Genomic DNA, 21623 nt, shown 5'->3' with positions numbered 1-21623 from the left:
ATATTGAAACTATATACATGAAGAGCTTGTACTTGCAGAACTGGAAGGCACTACTCCGTGTGCCTTGCTGGTTCCAAACTGGGTTCGTAACGCTACGGGATTTTGAATGCAGCCCTGCAGTGTCCCTCCGTTCTTTGACAAAACTGCACTTTCTCAATCAACTCTTCCCCAAGAAAGCCCTCAGAATTAAATCATAGACAGTGTGTATCTTTAAATGGCATGCCTGAGGTTTTTGGACTATGTAATCAAAGTTGTTGGCAAATTAGAGCTTTTACTTGCCACCTTGCCTCTTCTCTTCACAAAACAATCAACAATGTGTATATACATACTGTGGCCATTTACATGCACGATGCATCACACATTGCGCAAGCACTAGTGACGTCACAAGCATGTGAACAGCTTCACAAAGCAGCGTGTAGCGCGCGCCCTGCGATACTCCCCCGCTTCCAATCAAGACCAATCAGACTGTAGGACCTGGCGGCTACACCCTCACGGATGTTATGCACGAAACCTTGAAATTCGTCAAGCTTGTCAGTTTGTCACCAGTTATCGTACCAGTACAAATGCAAAAGCATTCACTCGTTCAAGGTCACAATTACTTCCCAAATTACCTTTGCTTCCTTTGAAGTCTTCTTTTACACAAAAGGTTGAACCATTTTGTGGAGAACTTTGAAAGAAAATTTGAAATTTTAACCTTTTGGCAGTTGCATACTTGCAGAGTCCTAAAAGTAATAAGTTGCCAAGAAGTAGACGTAGCCTCTCAAGTTCTGGACATTTTGAAGTTGCTAAAAATTGGATGAAGTGTAAACTCCTGTCCCAGAGTCCTTTAATTAGAGCTACCTAGGACAGGGGAACAATTATTGAAAACGTTTTATTTTGTTATTTAACAGATGGTTCCTGAGCACCTTGTTTGAATCAGCAAGGAAGGCTAAAATCAACACTCGCACATGGAGCTCGCAGGAAGAATGTAACAGTGAAGATGCCTGTCAGCATGGTGTCGAACCCAGTGCCACATGATTCTACTGTTTGAACTGAAAGTGAAACAGTGGACCTATGGTCATAGAAGATTGCGTATCAATGAACTTGTCATTATCCAGGCGAGCCTGCCGCATGGAACAAATTGAGCGTGATATCGGCCGATCTCTAAAATACAAGCCAATTGTGCTTGCTGATATGTTGACCCCACTATGCATCAATTGAGTCATTATGCTAGTGACAGTATTTTCAGATTGTTTCCTCACAGCCATGAAAACAATCCCATTAACCATACGAACCTCAACCAAACCCCAACCATCAACAGTTAATAACATCCCCTTCAACCATAACCATTTACCATATGAACCTCAACCTATCCCCAACCATTAAAAATAAATAACATTCCCATTAACCATATAAACCTTAACTAACCCCCAACCATTAACCAATGTGTAACCACAAGCCATTACCCCCTTATTAAACCGTTTACCCATTTCCTAATAAAATGAGGAATCTGATCAGTCGAAATGCTCAGCTGTAAAAACTTTTTTAAAAACACGCTGTTTATGCACTTCACTGTGCTTGATGTACTATTTTGTGTTTAAAAATCAAAAGCACACTTCTCAAACTTGTCGTAAATCAAAATTTAATTTTGTTCAACGTTTCTTATAAGTCCGACCATAGCCCCAATTAGAATCAGTTTAACTGTGCAGGTTCCCTGGATAAATTAAAGGCAGTTTTCAACAAACGAGGGAAATCTGCTGCAGTGGACTCTGAATCTTGACTTTCACTTTAAGAATTGAAAAGGGAGGAATTCACGGACAAGACACAAGCCAGAGTTTGAAAAGAGAGCTCTCTTGGAGAAAATGAAAAACATTGTCAGCGAGGAAGAAATCTCAAGGATTCTGAATGATGTACTGGACAGAAATTGGCTTATGTCTGGAATCGGTCCTACAGAAGCTATTGTCATTCAACTTCAAGGAATCCATAGAGGTGAGTATTACTCATTTACAAATATTCAGTCCTTTTTATAGCTCTTCACCCACAGATTCTGTATTTTCAAATGGCTAAGAACTATGCCCATAGCAGCCAAACAGCTAGACCTGTAGCTGGACCTGAAATCAGATGTAAAGATTTCAAAAATTCTGTGCCCAGATATGTGCTTTTTTGTCCTCGTCAACATTGAAATGTGCTTTAAGCACTCAACATGTACCCTATGTTTGCTTTGATCACCGTTGATATGCTATTAAGATGGTGGTTTTTACTTGATTTCTCAAGTGGGTAGGTTTCTTACATTCTCATTGATGTATGTTAATTAAATTAAAGTAAAAGGAATTTTTTCATTTCTACAGGGACCACACTCGAGCAAGCTGAATCAGTAGAGGAAAAGAAAATGAAAGTTTTGTACTAGGTATGTTATCACAAAAAAGCTTTTCTAAGCCAATTCATCCATCAAGTCACTGAGTAACCTTTTTACCTTTCAAATTTCTCAGTGCTTGATTGATCTTGCTTGATTTTATTTCAGCATCTGCTTGGAAGTAGTGACAATCCAAGTAGAGGCCGGGGGACCCCCAGATCGCAGGATTCATCTGATTTGGACAAGGAGATTGTTGGTCGAAACGGTACAACAGGAGATGGGTCATCACAAGTAGAGACCGGGGAATTCAAGACTTGCATGTTCATAAGGTGAGGTAACCATTTCTTACAGGCGTGAACATGCACAAGAACCCCGGATCATGGCAACTAGGCCTGGTAAAGTAACCATTCATTTTTATATATATCCAAGCAAAGTTGAAACACTTTCGTTCAAGTCTGCTTCTGAACCATTTTGGGAATCTGAAAGCATTGAAAGAAAGTTTCATGAAAGCATATATTTGGAGTATTTTCCAAGTTTGGTAGCTTGGTGACACCTTTGCGAAGAGGAAGATTTGTAAGTTGATTTGTTTTATGTAAATTGATTTTGGAAACTTTGTGCAGAATTAAAATTGATTTTTTTGTGATGTTTGCCAATGTTTATTGTGGCATTGTTGGCAGTGAAACGGATCAATACCAAGTCAGTTTGGTATTTTCCCAGAATGGTTCAGCTACATGTTGTGATTGTGTGGTGGTGGGCTATGTGTTGCGATTGTGCGGGGTGATGGTCTTTCACAGGGCATCGGCTCAAATTGAGCATAGGTCGTCGGCTCAAATAGAGCATTTTCTGCAAGTCCAACTCTATAGGGACTATGGGATCATCTATATCCCGATGTCCTCAAGATGGGTGATGGGATCTTCTATATCCCTACGTCCCCAACGCAAGACCCGCGGGACTATGGGATCTGCTATATCCCTATGTCCATCCGGGGGCGGATCTTGGGTGGCAATGAAAGGGAGGACAACTATAACTCAGTTCCTTGGGGAGCTTGCATGTTAAAATTATCTGAAGCATCATGTACCATGATTTTCTCTGTAAGAGAGAGAAAAGAAAAGTATATGAAAATGAATTGGAAATTGATGGTCTCCTACGAAAAATTAAGTGTAGAGTAAGGTTGAGAACTTGCCCCTGGATCCGTCCCTGCTGCAAGGCTCCACCAGTGAAGGTCATCTTTAGGGCATACGTAACTCCCTCAGGGACTTTTTTGTTAGTAGTGAGCGTGAAATGCTTCACTATAGGATTTTTTCCCTCTAGTTCAGTGGGATGTGTCATATCCCTCTGAGAAATGCATAGACTATGGGATCTCCTATATCCCTATGTCGTTAGGGCTTAGGTGCGGTGCGGAGATTGATCTGAAATTGGAACTCGCTCCAGTTGGAGTCCTGGGGGGTTCCGATGCGAGACGTGCGAAACCAAGAAAGGGGCTAGGCGTGAGCTCCTTGCGCGCCGTCTAGCCCTACCAACGTTTTTGTTAGCCGGAAAAGATGCAGGTAGTTATGTCCCTCGCGTCGAGGGCCGCGGACCTCTTCCATAGGGGCATGGCCCTGTTATCATTGATGGTTAGCAAAGCGCTGGTACGTCCTCCCACCTTCCCAGGGGTGGGAGGGCGCGCGTAAGTAGGCAAGGGCACTCTCCTTCGGGAGGGCGGACCGGACAGTGGCAGATGGTGCCCCTGCGGCCACAGGGTAACACCAGTCTGTCCAGCGATGGGCCCGTTAATTGCCGAAAGCGTGCGGGGCTGGTATCCTGGGACCTTCACGTGGTGGCCCTGTTTTCACAAACCTTACCAGGATATTCATTTTACTGCAGCTTCTCAGGTGAGCACATGACTACTCAACAATGTAATTTATCGACACTGCTTTTTTGTTTTATGCTCATCAAGATTTCTTTCCAAATAAAGACTCCATCCCAAAGTTGGAATAAATCCAACCATGCATGTGGAAGTGGCATTCGTTGCCCATCATCACACTTCAACACCACTTACTGTTTGCTTCATTGGTATGAGACTGCTGACTGAAAAGTTCTAAACTTATTCAAAAGTTCAAAATATTTCAATCTTATGTGAAACCATAGTCAAGTTTAAATAAAACAAGAAGACGTGCTTAAATTAAAATGCTTTTCACTTTAATAGTTTCTTTTTTTCTTGTTCATTATGACAGGTAAGGAACTCTGAAGTGATACACTAAGGAGTAGGGACGTGATGATCAAATCCTTTACCTTCGTACTGGTGTGCAAGTTTGCCACTGAACTGTAACTAGATCACAGCAGCAACAGACGCATTGGTGGCGTCTTGCTCCCCTTTCCTTCGATGCCTTCAATTGCCATCGCTTTTTTTCTTTAAATTGTAGACTCAATTTTGCCTTGGATTTTGCACAGTTTTACCCTACATTTCCTTAAATTTAAACTGAAATCATATTCTTCATCAGTCTTGTTTTGCATTGGCAATGTTTGCCAAATTATTTGATCATTGTGTATATACCCAAAAATATTTGCCATTGTCTGAAGTATCGAAGGTTTAACAACTTCCTAAAAAAACAACAGATGAAGATCCAAATATACGGCCTTTCAAACTAAGCTCTTTATCAGAATCTAGTCCAATCAGACAGGTGCATTTGTTCTGCAGATGTTGAAATTTTTCTTTTGTTTATTTTTGGAAGGTCGCTGTCATTAACGAAGATGACAGAAGACAGTTGGCTTTGAGACCAGCTCACTTGTTGGGTAAAGCGCCAAGGGGCCAGATCCAAGGCACTGACTGGTGAGATCTGTGATCACAATGGTAACACAACGGCAGAGGCTTCCAGAGTGGATTCAGCGGTATGTACGTTTTTTGTAATGCTCAAGTGTAAACGAAGAGTTAGGGAGTGAAACCATATACCTACCTCCCAACCCCCTGGATACCTGTACCCTCAGTGGCCATCTTTTGAATGGGGGATTCTTGGAGTCACTTTAATTTGCCTTTTTTCTAGCAGCATATGTCGTATTAACTGTTCGATAAATGAAATCCCTTCATTTGGACACGCTATCAGCAGACTGTAATACAGCAGACTGTAATATAGCAGACGACCCATTCCATCTTGGACAAAAGTGTCGTGACCAAAAATGCTGCCTCCATTTAGAATAAAAAGAAAAATGAATGAGAAAGTTTAATACCTTACAGGAGTATTGGGCCTCCTCTGTATATTAAAAAGTAGTGCCAAACTGTTGTAATTTATTGTTCTTTTTTGTTTCTCAGCATTTGGTTACTCCAGGGGCGCCAAACAGGACAGAAAAATGGACACTCCCCAAGAAAAGCACTTTGAAACTGCCAGTCACTATGCAGCAGTAGTTGACCTTTCTTACTGTTTACTTTTAGCATATGAAATAATTCTCTGTTTTGGTGAAGACCAAAGTGAGTCAAGTTGCGTCACATGGGATGTAGTTGTGGAAATCACAAAATTTCTCGTTCTCTCACATTTATGCCTTTTCCCTTTCATTTCCCAGCACTGACTTTTTGTAATCTGTGAGTCAAGGTTGAATGGTGCTGAATTACAGCATTAGAGGCATGATCATTTTTCAGTATTACGAAGTTTATAATAGGCCCAGTTACCGATTTCACTCAATTTCATTAGTTGTTTGATTGAAAAGCTTATGAAAGACGAGTTTACCATTCATCTGCTGGTCGTTCTTGTAACGATCATCCAATTTAATGATTTCATCATGCAAATTCGGTAAGATCGCATGAAAGTCGATGAATGCTAGGCAATCCTAGTAGTGCGTTTCAGCAATAAATTCAGTGACAAAATTGAGGAATTAAATTGGTAACATGGATTACAAAAATGAATTTGCATTTCCAATTCAACGCCATGCCCGGAGTGAGACTAAAATGACGATATATAAGACGAATAAAAATTTTCACTCACTTTGCAGCTATAAATTGTTTACAAGTAATGAATCATTGTAGCCACAGTAAATTTCTTGTGAACATGTGGAGAATTTGTCTTAGCAGTTTTATGGATGCAGTCTGTAGTTGGGAAAGGAAGCCTCTTACAGGATGATGAATGAGCTTGTCTTATAAAATTACAAAATTCAGATAATGAACGAAAGATGTTTATTTTTGTGTAATTCAGTTTGTAACTTTTCTTCTTTGATTTTCAACTTGAAGTGCCCAATTTAGTGGTGGCAAGTGCAGCCAATAAATTTTCAGAAATGTCTTTTACTCAGTTCGTTACATGTTTTCTTTTCTTATCATGTCTTAAAGGTTTGTAACAAAGTCCTACCGCGAGCTGTTTTTATCCCTTGGGAATGAATCGACCGCGGCATTGCCCTATTAAGTTGCCTTCAATTCCTGTGTAACCTGGAGTTTCCGGAGGGAAGCAATGCAATAACTAATTTAATAAGCAGGGGCATTCAGTCTAAGGTTTTAGTCGGGCTTCCTTGCGTCCTCTGCACTAATCAAATGCCTGCTTTGAATTATAGCAAGATATTTGACGCCAGGGAGCCTATCCCCAAATATATAGTTAATATAATAGGGTGCACCCCTACTGTGTAATTAAAGAACCAGAATTAGAAGCTTCACTGCAGTGGCACAAAGTGCGTAGATAGGAAGCACGCGCGCGTGACACGCCACATTGGCCAATAAGGTGTCACGATTTGCCGCGCATCTCGATCAGGAATGTGGGTGTGAGCGGGACGCCACCGCAGAATGGCGTCCTCTCGGATTAGTATATAAATAAATCCCCAAACTTCAAAACTATTTCTAAAATGCAACTCTCAACTGCAGGTCAGTGTTCAGGCTGCACAGAAAAATAATGTCCGAAATGTCCACTTTAATTACCCTTTCAGTATTTAGTTGGTTGAACAATGAATTTGTGAGAAATTCTCACCCATAGCAGTCCAACCCTGAAATAAAGGAAATTTCCCTGCCCGAAAAAGAAGCCATTTAAAAAATACACCCCTCTGCAAAACAGCGCCACTTTCGGACCCGATTGCATCCAAATTGCTCAGAATTGAAAGCTCCTAGTCCGGGCCAGAGGTTCATATAGTGCCATAATTTTCGATTCCCCAATTTCATGACACTAATATAGAACATTTTGAGTGTATAACTTTTATTAATGAACTCGCCGGATATATTTGTGGTATTGTGGTCTATTTGCAGGGGTGCAAATGATTTCGTTTCGTTAAACGCTACAGGTCGATTGCCTCTACGATACGTAAACGGATCCGAACAAAGACAGGCATCATGCCGCACGAGGGCAGTGTGCATTTTGTGATCGAAATTAGACTTGCATAAGTATAGTGAGTGTGATACATTTATCCGTTGCTTGATTGAACTAGGTCTAAGCTTTTTCATGCCTCAGCATAATTATTGTTTAGTTTTTTCACTAGGTAAGATATTTATAAATACAGCCATTTTGCATTTCTTGGGATGGCGTCGGGCGAAAACTTGTGTTTTAAAAACTGTAAAGGAGACCACAAGAAAGATTATCATTCCCACTCAGAATTATTACCAAAGCTCCTTTTAAATGGAGTTGCTAATTAAGTTTGATATTTTGATATAAAAAACCATGTGATGACATAACTATGTCCTATTCGTCTGAATGAATTTAGTAACTGGAATAGCGAAATGGGGCAAGTGGTACTTTGACCAAATAATGTCACTAAACCAGACTGTCATGGCACACGTATTTCCATCGCGAACAGGTACAAACCAAAAATAAGCCAAAAATAAATATAACATGTAGGCCTACAAGCTGTACAGTTCACATCCTTGCACACATTACTTGCACAAAGTCCCTTAGTTCAGTTGTCAGTTCAGGCCAAGAACAGTTCAGATTCATGAAAGCCTAAGATCCATTAACACATCAAAGACTGGTGGGGGGCACATGAAACTCTGATAACAATCAAATCGGCCTGCACCCTGCAATGATAGCGCCCTCACCTGCGAACAAGGCCTTGATCGTCACAAAATAGTAATGGAGAGCGCGTAGGCAATAAAAACTCTAATAATGATAATAATAAAAAAATAAAAATTACAATTAAAATATACAAAAATCAACGAATAAATGAAAGTGTGGATTGACATCCAAAGGGTTAACACATTTGCTGAATTCATTTTTTATGGTATTCTGTTGTGTAGCTGAAACCATTTCAAATACCACAAGCCAATTCGAAATGGAGGACGCAGGAAACGAGGGAGTTGAAAATGCCAGGGAAAAAAACAAACACATACACACACAGCCCCAAAAGAGAGAAGTGTGTGCTGACTAATGATGACACGATGGGTGGTCAAACATTTCTTCTCCATTTTATTTCTTCAGACACTGTATGTGGCGTACAAGCAAGGGCGCAAGACCATTTTGACCACAGGTCAACAAGAAACGGAGGGCACATAACATATATACTTCTAAAGTTGGCTTAACTTGTCCCGTGGACATAGTTCACGATATCCCCTCCTACAGCAGAAAACTGAAGGTGAAGCCACCTTCAACCACACTCATTGATTGGGAATTTCCTGCAGAGGTATTTTCGTCCGGTTTTTCCTCGGTAGTACCCATCGAATCAACTTGCACGGCATCGCACAGATGAAGACAAACTTTAAAAGTCACGTGATGACGTCATCACGACGTCATTCATTAGATAAAATATTTGCTACAGGGTTTTTACTTAGTGTAACTGTGATGGCCCTTGAACATCGCTAAGTTACCAAAATAAGGGCTTAAATCTGTGTACACAGTCAATGGGGAAAATAAAATATTCAAAATTCAATTAAAACTCACGTGATGACGTCATCGTGACGTCATTCATTTTCTGCAAACCTTCCATCAGGGTCTTTGTTGGTTATCACTTTGTCCACGATCAAACATCGCAAGGTTACCCCAATCGTGGCTCGAAAACGTGTACAAAGTCAATATGTGCCATAAACTCGTTTGCAGAAACACTGCACCTTTACGTTCATGTCACGTGATTTGCGCTTAAACTGAACAATTTTTATGAAATATTACATCGTATTTAGACTCTTAGCCATATTTCAAATCAAATAACAGAGCGTTAAGTACCTAATTTCTTTTGCACCGAAGTAAAGGACTACCCGTTCACTCATGTTAATTAGAAAATCGTGTACAAAACCTATGGGGAAAAATAAAATATTAAAAAATCAATATAAACGTGACGTCATCCCTTTGCAATAAATCTTGCATCAGGGTCTTTGTGGACTATCACTTCGGGAACGATCAAATATTGCAAAGTTACCAAAATTCTGGCTCGAAAACGTGTACAAAGTCAACGGGCTAGAAACACGTGTGCAGGAAAACTGCTCCTTTAATGTTAAGTCACGTGATTTTTGTCTAAACTGGAAAAAAAATTCTGAAATATTATTTGATGATCTGAGTCTTGGGTATAGTTGCAATCGAACGGAAGGTTTAGTCTGATTTCTCTTTCGTTCTGGTAGTAATTCTGAAGTTGAGGACTGCTCACACCTGATCGACAAAAATCAAAACTCAGGTAGTGTTTACGTTCTTCTGCAACAACGCCATCTATGGTGCAATATAGAACAGTTTGTTGAAAATTGATGCCCCATCCGGCATGTGTAACCGTAATTCTGCAATAGCGCCCCCATAGCCTGATATAGGGCAGTCCGAAAACTCTGTGCAATCTGTGTACAAAGTCTATGGGAAAAAATAATTATTCAGAAATCAATAATAAATAAACTAATTAAGTTATCATTGTGAATTTCTTCTAGGACCATCTTTGAATGATTGTCCAAAGACCTGCCAAGTTTGAAGTCAATCGAAAATTGCAAAAGGGTAGAAGTCCTGCTCAGAACGAAAACCCATGGTATAGAATGGGATTTGATGTGAAAGAAGAAATTTAAAAAAATAATAATAAAAAAAGAAAAAAATAATTAACAAAAACAATAGCTGTTTCGGCTGGTGCCCGAAACAGCTAAAAATGAATCAGAAAATCGAATGGAGAATTGTGTGGTCATTGCGCCCGTAACCGTCCAGCAACAGTGTCACAGAAGGGCTCCCTCTAGGTCCGAGCAGTCTCCCGAGCAATTTATGGGTGCAGTCCTCTAATTCAAGTACGAATTTCTGGCAAGCTTATTAGCATTAAAAGTGCCCCCACAATATCTTTCGAAAAAGGAGATTTTATGGCCCCCAAAATGGCGAGATTGTGCAAATCTTTGCAATCAACTCCCTGGACCTTTGGGCTTTCAGCTGAGAGCAGAATGGCTGAACAATACGGTTGAAAATGGGCCTAAGTGCCCCAGAGAGTTGAGGATTGTCACTTGAAAAATGGTTGCAAGCAGACTTCGGAGGAGGTCACTTTTCGGGGGGTATTTTTGTTTTGTGGGAATAACTCAAAATGTAATCAGTTAACCCACAGAAAATTGAAAAGAAAGTGAAAGATTATGGACCATAAAATAATTTAACGTGTGTTTCAGAAACCTCCGAGTCAGGGAAGTTGGTAGGCATGTTATTGGACCCCGTACGATGCTGATTTTACACTATATTCAATGGGGCTTGAATTAGTGGACTACACCCTTAAGGGCCCGAGCCCAGCCGGTACATTGCAGCCTACCCCTGGTGATGAAGGTGACACAGCGCAGACCAAATGGTCAAAGACACAGAACCCGTGTCACAGTCCATATGCAATATGTTATTCAGAGGTGACTTGGACCGCTAGAATAGAAATTTTTCACGGGAGAGAGAAAGCTTATTTTTTTTTTATTTTACAGGCTTTTATGTAATTCAGCGTAATAGATCTTTCCCCTAACAATTTTATTAGGGACATTTCAGAGTCAGATGGGTTTAGTGCTTTCTTAAGTTGTTTTCTTTGAGAGTGAAATTTTGAGCACTCAATGAGAAAGTGTTTAACGTTGTCTTTAACACTTTAGCACTGTTATTATACTTCGGCACAGGTGGGGCGCCTACGCTGCTGGTCTTTGTGTCACGAGTGAATGTTGTGGTTTACCAATAATGAGTGTTGATGGGGAGTGGCATAAATGGTGGGGTGGACGATACGGTGTGTGAATGGTTTTTCGACGCACAAAAGGTGATTCTGGTATTTATTTTTATGACAAAGTGTACTGATATGATGGAGATTCATTAAAGGCAAAGTTTCGGTTTGCGTATGGTACACACCCGCTTGAACCACCCCCCGTGTGCGCATGCCTGTACATAACGGCACCAACCCTCTCCCTTCATGCGTAAGTACTTTATGGACGGCCCCTTGTCCCTTTAGAGTGTCGTCTTTTAGAAATAATATCCTGCTTCAGATATTGGAACTGCATGTATAAGGACCAGGCGATTTCAGAGTACAACTAACTCCGACTTAATTTGAAAAAGTGGAAAATCTGAATCTGTTGAACTTGAGAGGAAATTCACTCATATGAGATTAGCAAACAGATTGGGAAACAAAGTGTCCATGGCAGCTCGGCTCCGGGGAGGGGGTCGAACCCCCCCTCTCTGAGACAAAAACCGATAAAAACAGGGGAAATGATAAAAAGTAGCTGAAGTAAGTGCACCAATACCACTGTAAACAATGTAAGTCATGTGTAAGGTTTCATTATGAGACATTAATGATCTCCGGCTTGAACCTCCCCCCTGGAAAAATTCCTGGATCCGCCCCTGAGTGGTGTAACCAGATGACATCAGAGGACGCACCCGAGGCGCACACTTTTTTCAAGGGAGCATGAAAAGTGGAGTGTATGGGGGATTCTTCAAGCCCCCTCCCTTCCACTATAAGGTCCGTCTTGTTTACACATACATGTACATCTGCTTGGGGAAGACTCCTGCTAATTTGAAAACACTCACTCATGCAGACTCCCTTAACGATCCGATACATTTATCTTGCATATCTTTTTCTATTTCATGTGTGCTTTTTTTTTACAGAATGTGAGATGATTAATACAATCAACCTACGAGTGATGCTGACTACACTGCTTGTGTGGCACGCAGGGCTAGGGCACTAGTCTGCCGCATGTGCCATTAATCTACAACAACAGCATGAAAAGTGGCTTGTCGGCCTATATTTCAAAAACACACAATTACAAAGCTTGTACACATTTCAGTCGCTCCGTACCGTGGGCCTGTTTGATAAAACCATGAATCGTCGATAGAGCCTGGAGGATGACTGTGACTGCTCAACCCCGTGCCGTGGAAATATTCAAAGCTTTCACTGTTTGACTTTCAAAAGTTTCACTGGGACACACACGAACAGCCAATGACGTGCGTGGTGCACAGCCGGTGGTGCACGTGCTGCAGCTACAGGGCGCAAGTGTGGCCCAGGTACCCGCTGTGTACTGCATGTACTGACACACGTACACATATACATGTAGACCTGGACATTACCGTAGTCCTCGTAAGCACGATGAAGGAAAACGGAGGACCACGGAAGTGAGACGTCGACAAAAATAAGCACTTTCAGACCTGAACTACAGTGTCGCAGTTAGTAGATGCATTTACATGCAGGGCCCGCCCTTGAGCTTTTGACGTTGGACAGCGATGAACTGATACGTTAATGTCCTACTGAATTAGTGTGCTGGTGCGGGCGCGGTGTGGATTCGCAGTTCGTTGCTGTGGTTTGGCTGACACTGTCCTGACAGCTGAATTCGCGCGGGCCTAGATGTACAATGTAATGTGGCCCCTGTCACATATGACGAATACCGCAAACTTGAACACGGTGATGTACTGGCACGGTACGTACAGGTAGGCCCTACTTCGAGTTCCAGGCGCATACAACCATACTACTAGTGAAGAGGGCAAGTTTTACAAGGTTGTATCCCGTTCTCGGCAGCTCATGACACACCACGTAAGTTTAATAATTATTCCCTACAATGACCTGTTAGCCTTCAGAAAGCAAAGAGAAATTCAATTTAGAAGGGAAAATACCAAGTCATTTACTTAGAAAATAGGCCTATAGGCCTAACCAGAGTAGCCTACTGTACTTAAGAATTTTGTTAGACCAGTCTCAGAGGCTACTACGGTTTGTGCACAGGGTGTCAAGTGGCGTCTGTATATTATGGAACTCTTTCCTGTAGATGTCTGGTTTGCAACTACCGAAATAACCAAATTCACATTTTCTTGCAGTGTCCCAAAAGTACCCCCTGACTGTGAGACTAATTTTAATACAGGCATGACCAGTACTAGTACACATTCCAATATGACCATAGGGGGCTTACATGTACCGTAATAAATTAGACTTTTGCCTTTTGGGGACATGTTGCATTACTTGTGTCTGTGTATGCAACTTATTTCCAAAGTTAACACCTTAGCAGCATGACTGTCCAATTTTGGAGTTCAGGGCAAGTTTGGACACTTCAATTTTGTAAATGCTTGCTTAAATATATCCCTGCCGGCTTTGGGGAGTGGAAGCCAAGACTAGTGAGGCCTACACACTACTACTTTCAAATGAGAATGTTGTTTGCATGTTGTTTGCATGCATCCTAAGCATAGGTTCACATCGTGATAATTTACACGTATGATTTGATGCTTTCACATTAATGTTGTAAATTTTACTTCAAGTTTGCCAGTATTACAGGTAGGGCCTATAAGGTAGAGGGTTTGCGGATACAACATGTGAGAAATATCTCTTTTGCGTATGTGGGGTTCTGAAAAGAACTGGTAGAGCCTATGTACATTTACATGTACTATAGCTTTTTATAGTGTGAACAAAATTCTGAAAAGCCAAATTAACCACTAATTGTAGTCTGCAAAGGTGCATTGTGTACATGTACATGTACTTTTCATCATGGAGTACTTCAGTATCACTGTGGACTTGTTTCTTAAAGTAGAAAATGACTCTGCAATGTCTTTGAATGAGCCTGTTCAGACTGCAACTGCACATGCGTAAAATGAAGCGCGTCTGAGGTCATTCAGATGCACGTGCTAAGTCTGTCCCATCTTTGCGGCCGTTTGCTTACTCACATGCATGTTTTGTTCCACCAATCACCTGCTTTTTGAAGTACCAAACTGGTACATTACTTTAAACGTATTTCAAGTTTTTTCTCTGATTTATTCATTTTATTTGTAACATGGTGGAATTATATTTCCATTCAAAGCTCTCTATTAAACAGTGTGTTTTGCTATGCAGTTACATGTAGTTGAGGATTGCTTTATATTTGTGTGGAAAAGTTCTGCTTTTAGTTAATCCATTTTTCTTTGATTTTGTTTGAATGTACGCAGTGATTTTTTCTTCATTTTGTTGCTTTATTTTTTTTCTCTTTGCAGTTTTTTACACCATTTCAAGCATTTTTTTTTCTCCTTGAAAGTTTGGACATCATCTGCCTACATGTATTACCTTCTCTTAATCTCCTCAGGGAAAAGGACAGTAATACTTACATGTACATGTACATACAGGACTTCCTACCCCCTCGGAGATTATGCAGAATCATCTGCGCCGTCAGTTCCTAGAGCTATTGGTAATCAGTAATGCAGATTAAGATTGGAAACAGCACGCTTGATTTGATAAAAAATATATGACTACCATAATTACTGGTAAGGTTTTGTTTGTAATTGTAAGGGGGCGGGAGCATTGGTTGATCACACCATGGATCATTTTTTTATTGGGCGTTCGCTGTAGGCAAGAAATCTACATGTAGGATGTGAGAAATTGTCCGTGAACAGGCCAAGGCAGGCATTGGCTGTGTGAAATTTGCCGCTGATGATCAGATGTCTGATATTCCCAAAGCAAAGTCAAGACAAAGTCAAGTGACATGTATGTCGGGCCTCTGGCAATGACTGACAGATACATGTAGATTGAGGGTCTGCCTTCTATACTGTAGTTGCTCTTGTGTAATTATACATGATGCACTGAAAACCAGAAACCTCATGAAAAAGCTCCCTTAACATTTTATACATGGTACATGTACCGCTACATCGTGCGCGTGTGTGGAGTACACTTTTTTATTGGATGTTGCATGCGTGTACATGTAGCTTTTGAAGAACATGTGTGGTAATGTGCTTATTTTTATGTTTGGAATTTGTAATTGTTAACTCTTATGCATTAGGACTTTCTCTTCTCTTTTTTTAGCGAAATGAATGGAAAGGGGCAGGAACAATTCGGAGGGCATTCATCAGTGGTCAGATTTGTCTGGATGTGGTCCATCTGAGCTGATGTCTTGTAACGGTGCATGTACATGTACATGTACTGTACATGTATAGTTTGGGGTGTTGAGGGTGTTTGATTGAAATGGACATGTTCTGTTCCTTTCTTTTGTATTTGAAAGCTAGGACTGTGCCAAATATCTGATTATTTGATTGATTATGGAATATTTGAATATTAATTTTCAAGTTTGAATATTCAAATGCAAAATTCATGAAAAGGGACTATGGAGGCTTGTTTAAAGCAGATTTAAATGAAATGCGACATAATATATCTTAAGATTCAGAAAGTAAATTATCATTAAAAAATTTCAAAGGAATAGAAGTTTTCATCATGGCAAGAAGTATTGTTCATCTCTTAAATCTTGCTAAATTGTGGCTGGAGATATTCTTACCGGTAGAAGTGAAAAGCTATTAAGTGATTAAAATGTACAATTATGAGCATTATTAAAACTGATTTTGTATGGTTTTTTCAACAATCTGCCAGTCAGTACGACCGAATATTCAGATTGCGATTGAATTGAAGGTTGAATATTCAAATAGTGAATTATTTGAATTGACTCTGCCCTATTGAAGCCCTCAGTGCTTCATACATGGATGTATTTTGTAATTCTGAGTTAAGCAGTAATTATTCATTATCTCTTGTGTCCAGGTTAGGGGGTACTGCAGGTCTCTACTTTCCTTGTGTACCTCTAGGGTCAAATGCAAATATACATGTATACATGTACTGATACTTGGCACATTGTATCGGTGCATTGGATTGGGCTTTTAGTCCCAATCTGTTTCCGTTTGCTTACTCCATCTTTTATTGCGATTGTTTTTTTCCCTCATTCCCCAACACCTGAAAATTTCCTCCTCATTTCACTTGTGGGTAATTCTAGAAATTAGGGATTCATGTTTTTGTATCCCTGTTACATGTACATCTGACGTATGATTTTGTAAGTTTAGAACATATTTTCTAATTTTCAAGAGTGATGAATTGATGCAAATTACCTGTCAAACAAATAGTACAGTCATTTGCAAAAGTTTAGGGCCATCCATAGAAAAATGCATTAACCTGAAGGAAAACCAAACTAAAACCAATCAATCATGGCAACTTACATGTATGTTTTTATTTTCAATGTGTAACCTTGGTACCTTGGTTGAGCATTTTTGACTACATTTCCATGATTTGACATGTTAGCAGTCTAATATTCAGTGTGCCCTCCTTTATTTCTGATAACTTAGACTGGCTTTTTTTTACCCATGTTGCCTTGCTGAGAAAATGTCATACAAGACCTAACTTTGCAAAAAATTTCATTCAAATGGGTATATAGCACTACACTGATGTTATGCACCACTGTAAAATCGTGTTAAGTAATCATTCAGTGAGACAGTGTAATGCAGGCCCAGTGACAGAAATACCAAAATAAAATAAAAGGTGGTCTTAAACTTTTGCAAATGTCTGTAATAGTTTGAAAACAATTCCAGTGATGTCAAATAACAAAGGTCAGATGTAACAGGGACACAATAATGTCATACTTTTGGACCCCTAATTTCTGGAATTACCCTTGTCTCCCTTAGGGTTGTTAAAAGCATACGTAGGGTTTTCTAAGGAATCTGCATATGTACATTTGAGCTCACTTTCGCGTTGTCCTCAAGATCCTTGTAAAGTGCCCTTGAGCCATTCCCGGCTGCAATTAATACTGTACATGTACCCTACATGTACTTAGTATGTGTACATGTACATGTATCCAGCACCCACTGGGACAGTTATCCTCCCATTCCAAATCAACTGTACGCACTTCCTGCAAGCATGTTGCAACACAGCCATAAAGAACCTTGTGGTGCACATGTCGTTTGTATTGTCGTCCGAAATGTTGTCCAGGCGAAGGACCCTGATGCACCCACATCAGCATACCCGCACATGTACATTGTACATACATGTACACACTCCGGTATGTAGCTTTATATACACTTTACATGTAGGTCTGTGCATTATGACATTTGCTCTCATAAATTTGCTTCACACATGCACCACCAGTTGTTGGAATAACTTTGTCTCTTGCCTCACCACAAGCACCCTGACTCATACATGCATTAAGCATTTATGTCAGTGAGTGTATCCAGTTGGCTTAACCGGATAGCCTGAGAGATGGGTCCAGAGGGGGCACTGAAAGGGCCTTGTATTCAGTGTGCTCTCCATTGTAAAGCGCACTGTTACCGGTACATGTGCAGTGTATTTGAAACAAAATACATGTACTGTGATCAAGAGCAAACTTTGAGCATCCCGATTTCTTGGATGTTTGTAATTTTTTCCACTCCTTTTATAACAAAGTCTTGGTTAATACAAAGTAATTTCTCTGGTCCTTTTGCATGTTACTTTGATACAGTGAGAGTTCACTGCACATATGACTGTACATGTATGCATTTCACTGTACAAAGATTTGTGACGCCATCCCACAGAATGAGTCTTTAGGCCATTTCTCCAGTAAATTTGTTCTAATGTGGATCAGAAAGAAAAAAAATGAGCCACTTCTTTTGAGTTACTCTGTACATGTGTCACTCAGTTAGCATCCTAATGAAAATCGATGTTACAGTGTAGATATGGGTGAAACTTGTGGAGGGTGTCTATCGATTTACTAGTACCTTGTGCAAGATTTTATCAAAGCCTTTAACTTGACATTGGCTCTAGCTGCTTCTAATTCAATTACCCAGGCTGGGTTATATATTTCTTTTTAACATTTGGAGTGTACGTGTAGGTAAAATGTCAGACAGTCAGTCAGTAAATCTTTGGCTCAAGTACTGTACCCTGTATGTGGAATTGCTTTTAGGTAGATGGAAACAAGCCAGCAAAGACAGGCACTCCTAAACTTCCTTTTAAATTTCAAATTTGAATGGCTGTAGACATGAAATCGCTGACAGAGCTGGAAATACCCTGATCACAGTGAAAGCAAATGTACATGTACATGTATGTACATGCACTGGTACATTTTAAGTTCACTACCCACTGTGCACATGTGCAGGTTTTGAAATGAAAATTCTTCCCAGTTTCAGGAGCAGTTGTGACTGTCCTTTAAATTAAACATCTCTGAATTGGTTATATTTGTGGTAATGTTTAGCTCAAGGCTACTGTCTGTTACCATGGAAACTGAGATTAATGTGTATAGCACACCTACGGTAGTTTGTTGACTTCAATTCGCTGACCTGATACGGATGAATTGGGCAGTGGACTTTGCAAAGATAAATAATGCATTGTGAATGCAGCTTTTGTGCATATTGCCAGTGCCAGAATTCCTCATCAGTATCATTTGATGAGCTTGGCTATTTATATACATGTACAGATCTAGTTGAGGGGCTTGACTGGCAAGGTTTCAGTCAACTTTTTTGTTGCTGGCAAGGCAGGCCAACCAGTGCTTCACAGTGCAGATGGGCTGAATGTTCACGGATACCTGCCTACATGTACCTGTACCATGCATGGACGGAGCTTTCTGCATTTAGCACCCTTCAATCTGGTCAATATCTGTTCAGGTATAGTTAGTCTTTGTTTGGCTTGACCAAAATCAGCCAGTGGGAATTTGCAGAAATAAATCCTTCACTACCGGTAAAGTTGTACATGCAATTATAAGGAGAGAACAAAAGTTTGAGAATTTCTTCTTTTATCTATCGGCAGGACCAGTAGATACCTGCACAGGTGTACATGTACTTTTTAGGGGAGACACCTGTTGACTTCTTGAGAACTTACACAAGTGTACCGTACATGTACTTGTTTTTAATCCAGCAAGATCAAAAGGAAAGTTTTTTACTCTGATTCCCTACAAACTACATGTACTTTGTCATGTACATGTACATGTAGGCCTACATGTACATGTGTGTCAACTGCTGTCAGATTACATGTGGTTTTTTTTGTAGCCACGCTTGTCTTTAGAGTCACAGTTCGTTTCAGAATCCAACTTTGCAGTTTTACAAACATCATGGTTGTGACATACATACATCAGTACAGGACATGTGTGCTGGCTGTATTGCTTGAATCTGTCAGGTGATTCTTTACATGTAGGTTTGTTGACAGTGAAGGGAAGCCTAGGACTCATCTACAGTATGTGCATGTACATGTACATGTACATGTGTGGTGCATCGTGCAAGAAGTCTCTTTGTGACAAATTACAGCTAGCTGGTTTCGTTTCAGTGATTCCTTTTTACTGTACATTGTGGACAGTTCTTTAAAATACTGGTTGTCACAAATGGGTACTTGTAATTCATCATAGGGGTTGATATTGACTGACCTTGACATGTTTTGATCTGAAAGGCCTTGTTTTGTTCATTTCCGACTGTCCATCATGTTATGTACTTCATAGTGTGCACTGTACGGTGATACATGTAGAGTTAATGAAGATCTGTGGCTAGCAGCAGTTTTCAGTTATTCAGTGTGATACTGAGTGTGTCATATTTAGGAACTGCACTGACAAAGTTCAGAAAAAAATCTGTGCATGATACCTTTAGCCTATCTGTGATGATTATATTTGGAAGCTTTATTTCATCTGTGCAAAAAATAGTTTCATGCATGCCTAATGTGCAATTTATGATTGACACTTCCATTTTTGTGTAAATAAAGAAATTCTCACACTTTGAGATAAACATACATGTATTAATGGTGGATGATTAACCTTTCTGTCAATCACTGATAGCCTGAGATGCCATATGTTCTCACTGATTACAATAAACCTGTATAATTTCAGGCAGATTTATGTGTTGATGCTACTCAGGAAATGGCCAGAGATTCTGTCAAAGAGAATGGATTCCATTCTGTTGTTTGGTTCCAGAGCCATGTGTACACTTTGATTATTATATTACATGTAGTATGGGGTAAGTACTGTATTTCTGGTAAAGAAATCAAGTAATTCTCAAAATTGCCCTAAGCTTAAAGAAACCTGTGGAGAGGAGAAAGGTAAGAACAAATTACAGCTTCAGAGGTGGGAAGAAAACCCCAGAGGAATATTCTGGGTAAAACCCACAGAATTACATGTAGGTAGGGATTGACTGATAACTTCATCAACATGTGGACCAAACAGGGTATCGAACCCTGGCTGCAGAGGTGAAAGGCAAGGAAAGAAGCACGATGCCAACCTCTGAGTCCCCAAAGACTTCTGAAACACAGTGTAATAGACAGAACTGGCAGAATATTCTCCCACAAGACTTTCCCTTGAATGCTCATTCCCAGCAAGTCTGGCACTGAGTACAGGCAAGCACTCTACGTGTACTAGTACCAGTAACTTCACTAGTCTGTAGTTTCTCTTATGTGGGAGAGGACTGCTAGGACGGTGGTCAAACACTGCACCTAGGGTGTTGGAGTGTTGTCTCAGCCAGTATTTGTCAACAGTGAAAGGCTAGTACCCTCATGCAAAGCAAAAAGTTTGAATTAGGATACCTGCACATATGTACAATGTACATGTAAGCTGTAAGCTTGAAGAGGACAATTTTGAGCATACACTGTACATGTGCTAGTGCTGTGTCTTTAAATGGCACTCATGTCCATCTTCATGCACAGTGCTCATAATGTACATGTACAATACTGAGTAAATACAACACCGGTTGATGTGTGGGCTTGATCACTGAGGATTTTGATGTACCGTATCAGTACGGTACGCATGCTGATTACTACTGTACCACCTTGATTGTGTAATAGAAGGTCTTCTGAGACTCAACCACAGCTCCATTTCATTGCCAGATAACTTACAAGAATGCTGTTGAGAAGAAATAAAGACTGTATTAAAAATTTGGTAGAGCAACTGACATGTATTAAATATCAGTACTCTAGGAAATGCCTGGCACCATTTTGCACCAGTACACTGCAGTACTCAGTGGATGGTTTAATGTCGGTTTAGTATTGTCCATGACATGGCGTGAACTTCCTGTTTTAACCAGAAGCAGTTCCTTTCCAGAGGCAGGGTGCAGACTTCTTTTCTCCCAGAGCAGATCATCTTGGTGGTGTGGCAATATTTTGCAGAATTGCTGATTGGTTATGAATTTCCTGACTGTCAGTTCTTTTTTTTTTCACTCCACTTGTTCCTTTGAGAAGTGAAACTAAGAACCGGCTTACAGTACAGAATGTACATGTATACATATGCATGTGAATGTACATGATTGATATTTTGTTGGATATTTTGGAATTTTTT

The 21623-nt window shown here is 40.2% G+C and overlaps 1 protein-coding gene and 1 long non-coding RNA gene across 6 annotated transcripts in view; both read left to right on the top strand.

The window, feature by feature from the left end:
* The first annotated feature begins 4123 nt into the window (after positions 1-4123).
* Positions 4124-6584, top strand: LOC110987509 (uncharacterized). Of its 2 annotated transcripts, none has more exons than XR_002599289.2 (3): positions 4124-4206; positions 5047-5203; positions 5638-6584. It is a non-coding gene; the product is annotated as an uncharacterized LOC110987509 (long non-coding RNA). The 2 variants fall into 2 exon arrangements; XR_002599288.2 differs by having other exon boundaries at positions 5622-6584.
* Positions 6585-12358: 5774 nt separating this feature from the next.
* Positions 12359-21623, top strand: part of LOC110987506 (phospholipase D1-like) — a 42284-nt gene continuing 33019 nt past the window's right edge. For 2 of the 4 annotated variants that reach the window (XM_022250297.2, XM_022250292.2), the window contains exon 1: positions 12359-13180. The gene's annotated coding sequence lies outside the window, so the exon portion shown is untranslated. Of the gene's footprint in view, positions 13181-18767; positions 18982-21623 lie in introns of those variants that run through there. The other 2 variants (XM_022250295.2, XM_022250293.2) reach the window with 2 other exon arrangements.

The sequence above is a fragment of the Acanthaster planci genome, linkage group LG03 (genome assembly GCF_054643075.1).
Source record: "Acanthaster planci isolate LZ-2023a linkage group LG03, COTS_SCS, whole genome shotgun sequence".
NCBI classification, from domain to species: domain Eukaryota; kingdom Metazoa; phylum Echinodermata; class Asteroidea; order Valvatida; family Acanthasteridae; genus Acanthaster; species Acanthaster planci.
This window is presented reverse-complemented; position numbering and strand designations above follow the sequence as displayed.